Here is a 12,406-nt window from a genome sequence, read left to right on the forward strand (position 1 = left end):
ATCCAGTAGTAGAACTGTAGCTTAATTAGTTGGATGGTAGGGACAATGCCTAGGCTCTGAGATCAAGCCTCAGGACTGACACACAAAAAAGAAACATGTTTCATTTATTAATTAGGTTATTGCTTTTCGGAGGGTTTACATTTTGGGGGGGACAGGGCACTTAATTTTTTGAGCTTTAAGTATATTTTAGATACAAGGCCCTTGTCTGATGCATAGTTGCTGGGTTAAATAATGTTTGTCAAAATGAACTCCAAGGCAAAAAAATGAAACATGTTCAAAATACAGATTTTGGAACAATTTGAATATAAGAACAATTTATTTGTTTATTCCACAATTCATGAATGAGAACATCTATGTGTCCAAGTGAAATTACTTACAGAACAGAAAGCACAAAAAATAAGGACACACTCTTAGGAGAGGGCAACAAAAGCACAATGCAGATGTGCAGCTGATTATACAAATAATATTTTTTTAAATAAACTCCAGGAAATAGAAACAGAAGTTTTTTTTCTTTTGATCTTGTTGGTTCATTGATCTGTTTATGGGGAGGGTAAGGGGGCAAAGAAATGGAAGGATAACAGGTAAATTAATGCAGCAATGGTACTCATTAGACATGAGAAAAATGAACTTGTGGGTGGGGATGGGAGGGCAAAACTGGGAGAGAGTAAGGGAAGGGGTGACACTGTCCCAAAAGAAATGTACTCTTTACCTGACCTATGTAACTATAACCCCTCTGTAAATCACCTTTATAATAACAATAATAATTTTTGTGGGGGGGAGGCATGGGGCTTGAACTTGGCCTGGGTGGTATCACTGAGCTCTTCAGCTCAAGACTACCACCCTACTCTTGATCTAAGCCCCACCTCCCGCTTTCTAGAGGTTAATTGGAAATAAGAGTCTCAGGTCCTTTTGTGCCTGGGCTGGCTTTGAACTTTGATCCTCAGATCTCAGCCTCCTGAGTAGCTAGGATTACAGGCATGAGCCACCATGCCTGGCAACAATAAGAATTTTTCAATAACAGTTTTCTAAATGTACTCCAATTGAAATGGAAACAAAAGGTTTTTTCTTTATTGCTGATTTTGTTTTCTTTTCTTTCTTTTTTTTTTCATTGATTTGCCTTTGGGAAGAACAGAAATGGAGGGACAAAGGGTGAACATGCAGCAGTGGCCTTCACTAGACACTATGTTGAAATGAACTATACAACTTATGGGTGGGTATGGAAGGGGAAAACTGGGAAAGATTGAGAGGGAAGGGGTGACATTCATAGTCATAGCCAGGTGCAGTGGCGCTTGCCTGTAATCCTAGCTACTCAGGAGGTTGTAATCCTAGCTACTCAGGAGGTTGAGATCTGAGGATTAACTTTCAAAGCCAGCCCAGGCACAAAAGGGCCTGAGATTCTTATCTTCAATTAACCTCTGGAAAATGGAAGTGGGGCTTGGCTCAAGGGTAGGGTGGTAGCCTTGAGATGAAGAGCCCAGGGATAATGCTCAGGCTTAGGGTTAGCCTTGAGCTGAAGAGCTCAGGAACAGTGCCCAGGCTGAGTTCAAGCCCCATGACCACAAGAAAGAAAGAAAGAAAGAAAGAATGAAAGAAAGAAAGAAAGAAAGAAAGAAAGAAAGAAAGAAAGAAAGGGAAAGAAAGGAAGAATGAAAGGAAGAAAGAAAGGAAGAAAGAAAGGAAGAAAGAAAGAAAGAAACGCATTCATTAATTGACTTACGTAATTGTAACTGCTCTGTACATCACCTTTACAATAACAACAGAAAAATTAAATGTAAAAAAGTAGTTTTAAAAGTAAGGACTCCTACTTTCTCTGAATGCTTTGTATCCGGTCTCGTATCTGATATTTCTTGATGCCTCATGCTCTTAAAATAGTCTTGTTTTGAATGAATCTTATTAGAGAAATTAGCTCTAAGGATGATTCAGGTTGAATATGTTTGATGACACTACTGCTGTTTTCACTTACATTCCTCTATGTATTGTCGGTAATCATCTCCACCAATACTACATGACAATTCCAAAAGCAAGGACTCTGATGATCTCTGCATTATTTTCAATATACACCATATTGGCTTACTTAGACAGTCCAAGTATATCTGAATAAATATGTCCCTTTAAAATAGTTTCCTAAGTAAAATAAAATATGTAAAAATACTTGGGAAAATCAGACAGAATTAAAAGATGAATAACATTAAAGCAATTTCTTATTGGTGAAATGCCCAAAGATAACTGAACAAGAGGTTTTGACAATAGCTTGAATATTTGTAAATGCCAGTTTCAATGAAAAGTGCTTCTTTATGAAAAACATATTGCCTTTGTTCTTTCAATAATTTAGGTAGTTCTATTTTGTGTAGCAGTTGTTACTTTAAGTAGACAATTCTATTTATGTATAAAATATCTCAATTTAAAAAATAACTTTAAAAATTCCTGTAAAATGAATGCTTAATATAAAATTCAGTTTTCCTACACTTTTCTATTGTGAAATGAGAGGTGTGCTGCTTTAGGTAAATGTTTAAGATAATATAAAATTATATAATGTAATCATTCTAAAATACATAAAGGATAATTGATAGTTTTCAAGATAAAATAGTAAAGTTATAAGCATATTAACAAATCTATTTTCTTGTTTTATGCAATACTCTAAATGTCAAGTTGATCCTCAACTTTAATGTATGTAAAACAGGGGTACTTATTAAAAGTGTAGATTCCTAACAGGATATAAAGTACAGACATAACTTAGGCATTTATAATCAACTTAGTTTTGTCAAGGGCCTCAAGAAGTGATAGAAAAGTGCTGGGAAGATGGGTTTGATGATACAGAGCACGAGCATTTGGGAGATAGAGGAAGGAGGAGGATGTGTTTAAGGCCAGACTGTGCTACATAGGAAACTCTTACCTGAAAAAGAAAATAACAAAAACAAAACATTGCTGAGAAAACTGTCTGTCCACAGGCACCTGCACACAAAGACAGACAGACAGGCATGCAGGCAAGCACGCACACAAAAACAGACAGGCAGGTACACACACACACACACACACACACACACACACACACACACACACACACACCCCAGTGATCTTCACTTGATATCACTCAGATATGAAATATTTTAAAAGTTGATCTAATGTAAGAAGACAGGGTGATAGAACATGGTCCATCAACGTGTACTAAGCTATAATTTGTTAGGAGTAAGAAGTTCTACTATATTATATACCAGTATAATCAAAACAAGGTACTAAGTACATCATCTAAAAACTAGAAGGCAGGATTTTGAAAGTTTTATTATAAAAATCATGAACGTTCAGGGAGATAGGTATGATATTCTGATTCTTTTTTTCTTTTTGCCAGTCCAGAGGCTTGAACTCAGGGCCTGAACATTGTCCTTGGGCTTTCTCAAGTTTAGCACTCTACCACTTGAACCACAGCACCATATCTGGCTTTTTCTATGTATAGGGTACAAAGAAATCAAACCTGGGACTTTGTGCATGCTAGGCAAGTACTCTACCACTAGGCCAAACTCCCGGCCCTGGTTATCCTGATTCATACATGATAAAACATATGCATGTATTGAAATACCAAATGTTGCCCCATCAATAATATGTGTGGATTCTCAAACTTCTCAATGATTTTGTTTTCATGTTTCAATTAAAATTTATTTAATGAAAAAAGTAAAGATAAGAGCAGAAATGAATGGCAAAAAACAAACACTGCTCTGAAGTGAAATTAGTAATGATTACGAGATTAAATAAAAAGACTAGACTGATATGTTACTAAATATTTGGGTAGAAAGGATTACGTATAGGAGATTTAAAACCTCTACCATGAGAAAGACCTGTTTACAAATTCTGTCCTGTACTCAATTTGGAAATTAAGATTAGGGAATTTTCCTACCATACTCTAATTGCTAAAGGCTTCTCGCTATGTCTACAATTTTGCAAATAATTGAAGTTTATGCTGAGTGCATTTCCCTTCTTTTAGTTTGGAGTTTTCTTAAATGTTGGGCAGGTGATGCCTAGGTATCCAATGTCCAACAAAAACTTTGAATGCTGAGAAATTGTCTAGTGGGCCCTCTGTAGCAAAAACACCACACACATGTCGCTACTATTTTTTTCCTTAGGTAAGTACAACCTGTGTGACCTTCATGGGAAGGAGAGAGCACTCAGGAAGCTACATGGGAATTTCTGCAGACTGTATCCTTCCTTATGATACAATTGGATAGCCTTACTATCCATCAGTAGCAGTGTCAGCCCTAATAAACTATATGCTCAATGCGTCTAATAATCTCTGAATCTAGATCTGTTCCTGGGGTTTCCAAATTGTCTCTCCTCTCTAAGAACTCTCTATAATTTACAACAGAAAATCAGTAAACATTTTTAGCTGTTTGTTAGCATATTTTGAAGGTTCCTAAGTTTCAAAAAATTAGGATGATATAATATTAAATGAAGGGAAATAAAAACATAGCAATATGGCCATGCTTAAAATTTTAAATTCCTTAAATATATAAAAGTTATTTTTCCCATGAAAAGAGCATGTTTTCACTTCCAACACTATGGTATTCCTCCCAAAGCCTTGCAGCCAGATATTGTCAGCTAATTTCACTATTTCTGGCAGCTTCTCTCTCAAAGGAGATCTGATTAGCATACCTCCATGGCCACCAAACTGATTTAAATCATTTTTATAATGATAATAAATTCCCTTCAGGAATCCAATTCCCTGGCATACAAGCTCAACAAAACTGCAACAGTATCTTAGGAATAATAAAAATATGCCTTGTTAGAATTAGATATGGAAATTCTCTAAGTATAGTATGCTTATGAAATCAATGTTTATCATTCATAAATGCTTTTATAGCAAATTTTGTGTTTTAAGAGTTTTTCCCCAGATCAGTATAATCAAGCTACTAGGTCCTGGTAATTTTCTGCTTAATATAGGTCTCCGTTTGGAAAATCTTTGTACTGATCTTGCCAATTGGGCTGAGACTCTCAAATGCACGATAGTCTGGAGTTCTTATCTAATTCTTCTAACTCTTCTTTCACTAGTACCAGACTGAAGTCTATGGTAATTTTAAGGCTCTTATTTGTTACTGCTTAGGAGTGGCCTAATAGGCCACAGGCACCCCCTCCCCCAAAAATGAATCACTGGCATTTCTAAATTCATGTTGTACTTGCTGTCTGAAGAATCCAAATGGTACCAAGCCATGGCACAAAAACCGAGACTGGTTTTGAAGAAGAGATGTATCTAGTATCATAACACCATACCTCAAACCCTACTACAGAGACATAATAAGAAAAACAGCTTGGTATTGGCAAAAATAGACTTGAGGACCAATGGAATAAATTCAAAGACTGAGAAATAAAACCATACACTTATAGTCATCTAACATTTAATAAGGGGGCCAAAGACATACAGTGGGGGATAAAATAGCTTCTTCAACTATTGTGTCAAAGACCTCAACATCAGATCCAAAATTTTGAAAGTGCTACAAGAGAGAGTAGGAGAAACATTAGCACTTATAGGCATAAGTAGAAAGTTCTTAAATAAAGTCTCAGGGGCACAATAGATAGGAAATGGGCAAGGGAGCTGAGAAGAGACTCCTCAGAAGAGGTAAGAATGGCAAAGAAATCCATGAGGAAATGTTCATCATCCCTGGCCATAAAGAAAATGCAAATCAAAACAACTCAGAGATTCCATCTTGATTGGCCAACATTGTGACTTCAAAAAACACACACAAATGTTGGTGGGGATGTGGAGAAAGAGGAACTCTACTGCCCTGCTGGTGGGAATGTCAACTAGTACAACCACTCTGGAAAGCAATGTGGAGGTTCCTAAACATATACCCACCTTCCCTATGACCCAGCCATACCACTTTAGGCATCTACCCTGAACATCATGAATCAGGATATGATAAGGACACCTGTGCATCCATGTTTGTTGCCAAATTATTCACAACAGCAAAGATATGGAAACAGCCCACATGCTTCACAATAGATGAGTAGATCAAGAAAATGTGGTACAATGGAATTTTACACAGCCTTTTGGAAGAATAAAATATGTCATTTGCAGAGAAACAAATGGAGCTGAAACAATTCATGTTAAGTGAGGTAAGCCAAACTCAGAGAGATAAATGGTAAATGTTCGCTCTGATATCAGAAATTAGATCTAAAAAACACACTGATATGATAAATTTTATAGGATTCTAGATACACACAATGAGACCCAAAGAGGATACTCTCAGGAGAGTAACACAAAGATACAATGCCTAAATGCCTCTTCAAATTTATATAAATCAATGTATGTATACTGAAACAAACTCTAACATATGGAAATAAAAGACCTTTTTAGCTTTTGATGATTCTGACTTCTTTATCTTATATTCACCCTCCTAAAGGAGGGTGTACTTATGTGTGTATCTTTGGCAGCAGTGTAAGGGGAGAACACAGATCCTGGGAGAAAAAGAGTAAAGAAGTGTAGCAGTGTAGCTCATTGGACACTGAGGAAAGTGAACTATACAGGATGAACTCATGGATGGAGATGGGAGGGAGAGACTAGAAGAGAATGAGGGAACAGATGCCACTGCAAAAAAGAAAATGAACTCATTACCTTACTCATGTAATTGCAATCCCTCTGTACATTGCCTCTATAATAACAATAAAGTAAATGCTTTTTTAAGAAAAAGAAGTGATTTATTGCCCAAGTGGCAAAAGGGATCCTCACTTATGTGGAATAGTGACAGCCCAGTTGCCAAAAATTTATTTTAAAGTTATTTGGGAGGAACAATCAAGTACAAGGAAACATAGTTGCTAGTGATAAATGTAGCTGTACAACTGCAAATGAAAAGAATAAAACTGGCTGGAAATTCCCTTCCCCCAACAAAAGAAAAATAGAACCACAATATGATCCAGTAATTCCACTCTTGGGGCATATATCCAATGGTAATAAAAATCAGTATGTACAAGAGGTATCTACTCTTCCTGTTCATTATATCTTCATTTATGATTATCAAAATGTAGAATTCATTATTTCCATCAATGTATGACTATATAAGAAATTATATAGGAAAAATGAGGGGAGGGATTGGGAGAGGGAAATGGGGACAAAAATATAAGAAGGGGTATCAATGTGTGAGAAGTAATGTACCTACTATCCGGCGAATATAACTGTAACCCCTCTATACATTGAAATAAAAAATTATTTTAAAAAAGATGAATATTTTTATGAAGAAAAAAGAAATTATGTATATACATAATGTTTACCTTAAGATGGTACATAGTACATGCACAATAGAACAGAGCTTTGTAGAAACAGGAAATGCTATCTTTTAGAGCAGCATGGATGAACCTAAAGGATAGCATAAATGTATAAGCCTGATTCTGAAATATAAATACTGTATTCCTGAAATAAATACTGAATAGTCTTATCTCTATGCACAATCATAGAGGCAGGGAGGAGAATAGTGCTTACCAAAATAGCAGAGAGATGTTGAGAAGATGTTAAAGGATACAAAATTTCAGTTATGTAGAAGGAATAAGAGATGTATTACACAACAAAGTAATTAGCAACTTAAACTCTATATGAGATGGTGTGTTAACTTGTTCAAATTAGCCATCCTACAATATATGCATACTTCAAATATACATTGTACATAATACATAATTTTTTTGCAATTAAAATAAAAACTGATAAATGAAATATCATGAATTATGTTAATTGAAGTATACCAGTTATATGATTTCATTTGTATGAAATATCTAGAATAGGTCCATTTGCAGAAACAGTGTAGATTGATGGTTTGAGAGCAATGGGAAGGGAAAAGTTGGGAATGGCTACAAATAGATACTGGATTTATTTTGAGGGTGATGAAATATTTTGATGACAATGGTTTAGTATATACACTAAACAATTCAATTATACCATTTACAATGATCAATCTTATACTCAGGAGGATGAGATCTAAGGATCACAGTTCAAAATCAAGTGGGCAAGAGAGTCTGTGAAACTCTTACTTCCATTTAACTACTGAAACACTGTATCAAGTGGTAGAGTGCTATCCTTGAGCAAAAACACTCAAGGATAGTGTCTAGGCCATGAGTTCAAGGTCAAGGACCAGTAAAAATAAATCAGTCTCATTAGAGAAAGCCATTAGAAAACAAAGAGAATAAACAAACAATATGATCAATAAAAGTGATGTTATTTTATATTTCAACACAAATAAATAAAATTGGGGCCAGGAGTATGGCCTAGTGGTACAGTGCTTGCCTACTATGGACCAAGCCCTGGGTTCGATTCCTCAGTACCACATACACATAAAAAGATGGAAGTGGTACTGTGGCTTAAGTGGCAGAGACCTTCCCTTGAGCAAAAAGTGTCCAAGGATGGTGCCCCAGTCCTGAGTTCAAGCTCCAGGACTGGCGATAAACAAATATAACTATTATGCACTGGAAAGAAATGCCAGCATTTCACACCCAGAAGATTGTTTCAAAAGTGATGAAACAAAGACAGTTTCAGAAAAAAGTTAAAAGAATTCATTACTAGTTGATCATATTAAAAGAAATAGGTAAAAAATGGTTTTCAGTAAAATGGAATATAATATTGAAGAGAAACCACACATAAAGAAGTGGAAGTCTTCAGAAATGTTTAAATGAAAACGACAATTTTAATCACTCATACTCACTGTTTAGAAAACTGACTATAAAATAGCAGCACGTATGTAAAAGTAAAGCAGAGGATAGGAAGGAAGAAATGGAAGTGTTCTATTATAAGGTTCTTAATACTATAGGTGAAGCATTGTGGTAATATTTGAAGTTATACTGTGAATCCATATGTATATTCCAAATCATAGGACAACTACTTGTATTTTTCCAAATGAGGTATAAACAATAATTACATTAAGGGTAAATTTTAACGCTAAATCAGGAAAGCACAGAGTCCAGAAATAAATCCATATCTATATGGATAACTGACTTTTAACAAATGTGTTAATACCACAAAGTAGACTGAGGATAATCTTTTCAATAAGTGTCATATCGAAACCTCTTTGTAACAACTTGGGATGATGTCTCATACTTGTAATCCTATTTACTAAAGAATAAAATGAATCATTGACTTAACTGTAAACATGAAACTATAAAATATCAAGTTTTATAACCTTGGTTTAGGCACAGTTATATTAGATATATTACAGTAAATCTCATACTTGTTAAAAATGACTGAGAAAGATTTTTCAAGAGTATTGAATGCATTCTCTTAATGTCTTTATATTTTAAAAAAGTTGTGTAGCCAGGCATTGGTGGCTTACACTTGTAATCCTAGTACTCAGGTTGCTACAATCTGAGGCTCATGATTCAAAGCCAATTTGGGTAGAAAAGTCCTATGAGATTCATCTCCAATGACCCACCAAAAAGTGTAGCTGTGGCTCAAGGGGTAGAGTGCTTGTCTTGAGCAAATAAAACCCAAGGACAGCAGCCAGGCCCTGAGTTCAAGCCCTAGGACTGGCACAAAAAGAAAAAAAAAACTTAAGTGAGAGTATTACATTTGTTCAATTCACTACAGTGGCCATTTTATTATACTATAATATCTTGTTGAAAACCTTAATTGTTTATGATCAAATTTATTGGAAAATTGCAATGGGAGAAATTGAACTTAACTCCAATGCATTAACAGCAGATTAGTAACCATTGATGAGAGGATGAAAGGTGATTTAGAGGAACTTGTTTAGGTACCAACCAGAAGGTACATTCACTGGAGATCAGGGCAGAATAAGGGACCCTTGATGAACTGGTTTAGCAAGATTCTTGCTCAAACTAAGCTGAGCTGCTCAAGATGAAGACCTCCTCTAAAAAGAAAACTCTAAAAAGTTGTACTAAAACTTAGTCAAGGAGGGAGTCCTTAGTCATCTCTCCTGTTCAATGAAAGAAGTGACCTTATTCTTTGCTCTAAGCCCATTTAAACTTGATTATCTTAATCATTAAGGACCAGAGTAAGTATCTGTTGTGATGAGATAGTAGAGATACATGATGTGAGCCATCAGGCATTTGATAAATGAGGTACTTAAAGAAAGGAAGACAAAGATGACTGCTTACAAGAGATCATAAACTCATTATTGTAATCTAGAGGGTATATAGTCCAGAATGTTTCTAGATGTTTTGGTCTAAAGCATGTTTAGATGATAGAGTGAGGACAGCAGTGATAAGTTTATGGATTTCCTAATAAACAGTTTAAATGTTTCTGGGGATGACATAGACATCCGAGGGGTTCTAGCAAAACCATCTATCATCATGAGTATTGTCTGAAGTAAAGCATAATAACCAACTTAGCAGCAGTTGTACATATCAAGATTGTCCATTTGCTGCCGGGATGAGTCCTTTGAAGTTTATAGCAAGTGGTCTAACTTCAAGTTGTAAGATTTTCTAGGTACCCAAGAGAGGGTGGAGGAAGGCAGGGAAGGCCACCTAAAACTTTAAAGATTTAATACAGCGTTAGGGTTTAGTTTTCAGTGATGTCACATCAGGAACATGAGAAAAAAAGGAAATATTAATCTTGAAAGTTGCATACAGATATTGAAGAAAACTAGAAAGAGTTAATATCTTGTAAAGATTAACAAAATTGCCAAGATAACAAAATATAGCACAATTTACATCTAGGTAATAAGTGAAAAGAGCAGCAGCATGATATTTACCATAAGATGATATACAGCTCAATGACAATGAACTACTATGACAACTGTGTTTATTGCATCATTATTTACCATAGCTAAGATTCCCTTCAGTAGATAAATGGATCAAGAAATGTGATATTTACACACAATGGAATTCTATGCTGCCATCAGAAAGAAAGACATTGCCCTATTTATAAGGAAATGTGAAGACTTGGAAAAATCATATTAAGTGAAGTAAACCACACCCAAAGGAACATAGCTCCATAAGCTTTCCTCATTTGTCATAATTACTATATGTCTGGGATAGTCCTACAAGAGGATCACAATAGCTTAACACTATGTAAATATGACTATAAAAATTATGCTAATCAAAATGGACTCAGAAATCTGGAAACAAGAGAGGTTATTTTTTTGTTCCTTTGCTTTTGTTTTTGTCCTTTAATGTACTGTGTGAAGTGATTTCATTTTTCTTTCTTTTTTACCTTTGCTTTATCCATTGTTGACACTGTTTTTGTTTTTGGTACCCTATTTCTTGTATACACTTTTATCTGATTTGGGGAAGGGAAGAAGAATAATAAAATGGACAAAGGGCAAACCAAGGTAACAGTGATACTGATAAAACACGGTTGGAAACTAACTTTATAACTTGGGAGGGAGGGGAGTAGGGGGAGAGAAAGTGGGAGAAAACAAGGGAAAAGGTAACAATGTTCAACAAGAAATGTATTCATTACCTTACTTATGTAATTGTAACCCTCTGATAACACCTTTGCAATAAAATGAAACTAAACTAAAAAAAATAAGAAAAATACTAGAACCATGATCACTCCCCAGAGCAGATTACTTTCTAGTGAAAAAAATTTTCTCTACATCTTTCACTTTGATCAAAGATAATAAAAATTGTTATTGTTATTTACAAAATAAATCTTGATTTATTCGATATGGACTATGTCTTAAATGCAGCCGAAATGGTAATTGACTTTTTTTTTGCCAGTCATGGGCTTGAGCTCAGGGCCTGAGCACTGTCCTTGGGTTTTCTCAAGGCTAGAGCTCTAACACTTGAGCCTCAGCACCACTTCTAGCTTTTTTCTATGTATGTGGCACCAAGGAATCGAACCTGGGTCTTCATGCATGCTATGTAAAGCACTCCACCACTAGGCTAAACTAACTTTGGTTAGTCAACCAGAATTTCCAATTATGTACTGTTATAAGGAAGATAGATCCTTATTAAATCTACATAATTATATTGCTTTGAAAATAAGATTACTCAATACGATTTTTTAACTCTGAAGGAAACAGCAAGAGGGAAAACTTTCATATCTGGTGGGAAAAATTATAATCTATTTAATTGTTATGTAATATAAATTATGCATAGCCTAAAAGAGAAGATAAATTTGTTTTTTATCTACAGAGAATAGGATTATTGAAGCATCAAAATGTTTCCAACAAAAGCTTACAGTCACCCTGGTAGCTAATTACAATTTTTTGAGGAGGTATTCAAGTAATGTATGAACTATCTATAGATGACAGATCAGTTAAAATGACCGTGGTTAATAATTAGATGAAACTTTATTCAAAAAAATCAGTCTAAGCGGGAGTGGTGGCTCACGCCTATCTACTAGCTACTAGCTACTCTGGAGGCAGAGATCTGAGGATCGAGGTTCAAAGTCAGCTTGGGCACTACAAAGCTGTGAGACTCTTATCTCCAATTAATTACTAAAAAATGGGAAGTGGCGCTGTGGCTCAAGGGGTAGAGC

This window comes from Megascapheus bottae, chromosome X (genome assembly GCF_031878675.1).
Source record: "Megascapheus bottae isolate mThoBot1 chromosome X, mThoBot2.hap1, whole genome shotgun sequence".
Classification (NCBI taxonomy): domain Eukaryota; kingdom Metazoa; phylum Chordata; class Mammalia; order Rodentia; family Geomyidae; genus Megascapheus; species Megascapheus bottae.